This window comes from Triticum dicoccoides, chromosome 7B (assembly GCF_002162155.2).
Source record: "Triticum dicoccoides isolate Atlit2015 ecotype Zavitan chromosome 7B, WEW_v2.0, whole genome shotgun sequence".
In the NCBI taxonomy this organism is placed as follows: domain Eukaryota; kingdom Viridiplantae; phylum Streptophyta; class Magnoliopsida; order Poales; family Poaceae; genus Triticum; species Triticum dicoccoides.
The window spans coordinates 157150288-157155145 of record NC_041393.1 but is presented as its reverse complement, the minus strand read 5'-3'; the positions used below and the strand labels follow the sequence as shown (position 1 = coordinate 157155145).

Here is a 4858-nt window from a genome sequence, read left to right as displayed (position 1 = left end):
AAAAAACAAACAGTATTAACGTGAGAAAAAATAGGAAACACCCTTAAGAAAAATGAAAACTGGAAACAACGAGGCAACGAGATTAATCGCGTGTCGCCAGGAACAGGCCCGCCCTTGGAAATCATTCGCTCGGGGGCCTCCCAGATGAAGAACTCCAGCACCAGGTCGAGGCGTCGAGGTGACCTCCCCGCCTCCTGCAACGCCGCCACCTCCACGGCAACACCTCCTTTCATCGCCGGCGTCATGTATCTGGCCTCTTAAACGTGCTCATGATGGGCACGCGGCTGTGTCTCTCCTCTTCCTCTCCTCCCCATGCCCCGTAATCTCTGCAGGAGCTCACAGTCCCATGCGCTGCCGCTCGCCGTCGCCGGACGACGCCACGGGCGGTCCTCGCGGTCCGGCCCGAGCTTTACCACCACCGGTCTGGTCCTTGAAAAGCGGACTGCAGCACTGCTCGGTCCGGTCCGGTCCGGTCCGCCGGCGGCCGGTCCAGACGGCGGCTCGGTCAGGGCCCGGACCGGCCCGGACCGTGTCCACCCTGATCTATAATGATAAATTTGACTGCAATATTGTCTTTCTTTTGCTTTGCTCCTTTATATTACGATACGATTACGTTATGCCAGGTTGTCATGCTGACGAGCAAGCTTGCCAGGTGAGCTATATATTGGGGAGAGATTCATGTTTTGTCTTAATTCCATCCAGAAGTTGAACCCTGACTCCCTGAGGCACCATTTTGCTATGCAAATGGCGGCCCAACCAACACGCCACAGTAGCCTAGATGAGATCGAAGACCTGTCGCAACTTCAGCCTAATGCAAATGGAAATAGCCAAGGCGAGGATCCTCAGCCTCCCGAGACGGAGAGCTATGAGCTCATGCGGGACCTCAGCAAGTACATCCTGCTGCTGGCAACGCTGGTGGCCACGGTAACATACGCAGCGGGGTTCAACCCGCCGGGGGCGTCTGGCAGGAGACCGTCGCCGCCTCGGACCAACTCGCCGGCGACTCCATTATCCGGACCACCAGCTACGGCCGGTACCTGGTGTTCTTCTACTGCAACGCCACCGCGTTTGCCTCGTCGCTCGTGATCATCGTCCTCGTCCTCTTCCTCACGCTCCTGAAGAAGCAGCTGCTCCAACTCAAGCCGCTGCAGGCGGTCATGGTGGTGGACCTGGTGAGCGTCATGGGGGCCTACGCCGCCGGGACCTGCCGGGACAAGACCACCACCATCTACTCCTCGGTGCTGGTGGCTGTCGTCATCGCCTACCTCACTTACCAGATGGTGATGGCCTGGCGGTTGCCAGATAATGAGAACAGGAACAACGACGCACGGGCAGCACCGCAGCAGTGGACAAGAAACGGCTCCGAAAGGTCCTGATGCTGCTCGCGACGTTCGCGGTGAGCGTGACGTACGTCGCCGGGATGAGCACGCTGGGCGGCTTCTGGGACAACACCGAGAACGGTCACCGGCCAGGCGACGCCATCCTCAAGGACAGCCACAACAAGCACCTGACGGTGTTCTTGTGCTTCAACACCATGGCATTCGTCGCATCGCTGCTCATCATCGTGGTGCTTCTGGACAGGAAGCCCCGGGAGAATGAGGCCTATGGGTGCATCGCCGTTGCGCTGATCAGCCTCGTCGGGGCATATACCGCCGGCAGCTGCAGGGAGACCGACACCACCATCTATGGCTCCAGCCTGGTTGGTGCCGTCCTGATATTCATGGCATTGCTCCAGGGTGTTGTTTATTTGAAAGGAGATGTGGCTGCTGCTGGAGGTGCCGAACAAGACAGAAGAACATCCTGCTTCAGGACCACGCTGACAAATGTCCAGGCTAAGATTGCAGGATGGTTGCAAAGTCCGGCGGAGACTAGTCAGGGCAGGTATGTACGACCATAGCACATTAATTATACCCTCTTCAGTTGTTATCTTTCCTCTGCAAATCACTGCCTTCTATTATTTCCGCTTGAAGTTGATCTCTGTTTATCTCTCTGCAATTACTTAGGGACGCAGCGCAGCAGGCTCGCTCCCTTGTTCTGTTGCTAGCCACTCTTGCTGCAACCATCACTTATCAAGCCGGGCTGGACCCTCCCGGTGGCGTCTGGCCGGATAACGGGAACGGCCACATGGCCGGTGACCCGATCCTCCTCACTGTGAACGCTGGGCGGTACAAGGCCTTCTACTACTGCAACTCCGTCGCCTTTGTAGCCTCCTTGTGTAAGTACCTTACAGATGTCAAAGACGCGAGCAAGACGAGGGAAGCCGGAAGCAGACAAGAAGAAGGTGTAATGTTGAAGCGGGAGGTTTAAATGTGTAATGGGCCTAAGGGTCTCGACGATAATGGGCCAGAGGGCTGTAGCAACTAGGCCCATGTATCCTGCGGGTTATAAGCAGGCGGGCGAGGGAGAGAACGGTACGAAGAGATTTCTGTAATTCAAACTACGCCACTCATTCTATCTTATCCTCCTGCCTTCGTCTCCTACCTCGGATCCCCTTCTCCTTCCTCTCTCTCGAATTTGAGTTGTAGTTCGTCGCCGGCGGAACTCCTCCACCGCGCGGTCGTGACAATCTGGTATCAGAGCCTCTCCTCTCGCTCCGCCGTGCGCCTGCAAAAAAATTTCTCTCGAATCGTACCCGGCAAATCCGAGGCGAAGGTAGCGAATCGCTCTCGAGCTTGATCTGCATAAATCCGGACCTGAGGTGGGTTGATTTGAGGAAATCGGCGACCACGAGGACGTTTAAGCCGAATCCGCAGACACGCTTCCTCGCGGAGGAGATGGAGGCGTTTAACTCGCTGAGATACGGGCGGCGCAACGCAAGTTCGAGGTGGTCGACGGGATTTCCGCACAGCTGGAGGCCCTCGACGCCAAGCTGTCAGAGCAGTCCGCGCGCCTTGATCGGGTGCAGGTGAAAGTGGATCTGTCGTGCGACACGCTGGGTCAGGTTCAGCAGAGCCAGTTTCACGCGGCGACGAAGGGGAAGCCGCCGGAGGGACCAGAGAGCTCGTCGCCGACTGCATCAGAAGTGTAGGATGGCATACTGGGAGCAGGGCCATCAATTTCCACCTCCGCACCACCGCGTCCAGTTCAGGTACCGCACTGTTTACCTGTTCAGCAACAAGTGGTGCAGTCGGGTCAGGAGGAAAATTCAGGCAAACGGCAGTGGATGCCCAAGATGGATTTTCCTCGATTTGATGGCAGTGATGTTCGGATCTGGCTAGATAAGTGTGAGGCATTTTTCAAGTTGTACAATATACCTGACAGTTTCAAGGTTACTTCAGCATCTCTGTACCTGACAGATAATGCAGCTCATTGGTACCAGGCGTTCAAACAAACGAGTATCTATAGACTTAATTTCTAGTGTGGAGCTGAACTTGAAGGAGCCTTGGCGCAGTGGTAAAGCTGCTGCCTTGTGACCATGAGGTCACGGGTTCAAGTCCTGGAAACAGCCTCTTACAGAAATATAGGGAAAGGCTGCGTACTATAGACCCAAAGTGGTCGGACCCTTTCTCGAACCCTGCGCAAGCGGGAGCTACATGCACCGGGCTGCCTTTTTTTTTTTGACAAGAGGCGCAAGCGGTTGCTCCTTTTCGCAGTATTGGCAGCGACCATCACTTACCAGGCTGGGCTGACACCTCCGGGCGGCTTCCGGCTCCAGGATGATGGGTCTAGCGGGCACCAGGCAGGGGACCCGGTCCTCTTCTACAACTTTCCCCGCCGCTACACAGCCTTTTTCTACTGCAATTCGGTGAGCTTCATGCTGTCCATTGCCCTCATCATATTGCTCGTGAACCCCCATTTATACAGGCCAGCCATACGAAGCTATGCACTTGCTGTTTGCACGGGGGCAGGCATGTTTGGTCTGATGGGGGCATATGCTGCCGGAAGCACCCAGCATCTGAAAACATCCATCTACATCTTTGTCTTGGGGGCTGTGGTCCTCTTCGTCATAGCTGTACTGCTACTAGTGTTCTTGGATAACAGAAATGCAAACGTGACCAGTCAACCGAGGCCAGATAATGATGATGACGAAGAACGAAAGACAAAACAAGCCAAGCGCAAATACCTGATGCTGCTAGGAATCCTTGTGGCGAGTGTCACCTACCAGGCTGGCCTAGATCCACCTGGCGGAGCTTGGCAGCACAGTGGGAGTGGGTACGATGCAGGCAACCCGATCATGCATGACAACCAGAGGCACCGTTATCTCGCCTTCTTCTACAGCAACTCCACGTCCTTCGTGGCATCCATTGTTGTTATCATCATTTTGCTACTGGAGTGGAAGGACGGGAAGAGATGGTCGCTCAAGGTCATGAACACGACCATTGTGCTGGATTTGCTCGCTCTCCTAGTGGCCTACGCAGCAGGCTCCAGCAGGGGGTGGAAGACGTCTGTGTATGTCGTCGCACTAGTTATCGCAGTGCTGGCATATGTTGCAGTCCATATAGTGCTGGCAATCTCATGTTGTCATAGCCCGCGGGAAGAGAACAGTGTGGATCCTGCACAGGTAGCTCCAGCGGCACCCATTTCTGTTTGATTATTAGTGTGTTCTGCAGCTCTGTTCATACAAGACAGTAGCAGTAAAGCCTACAATTCTTATACACCTATCAAAATGTCAAGACAGGTGATCTTTTTGTATATCTGTTTCCCCTTGTATCCTAATATAATTTATTGTTTTTATGTAATACAAATAGAAAGGTGGAAACCCGCATTTTTTGTGGTGTGTGGCTTCTCTTTTATTTATAGTTTATTTCTATTCTTAGTTTCTGGCGGTGGCTTGTCCAGTCTCTGCTATGCCCTATTCCTCCCCTTTTCTAGAATTGCAGTGTACTTGATGGTTGATGTAACTGGACATTTTGAATCC

At 54.2% G+C, this 4858-nt stretch overlaps 1 pseudogene; it reads left to right on the top strand.

Moving 5' to 3' along the window:
• The first annotated feature begins 744 nt into the window (after nt 1–744).
• On the top strand, nt 745–4576 carry LOC119338763 (annotated as a pseudogene).
• The last annotated feature ends 282 nt before the right edge of the window (nt 4577–4858 follow it).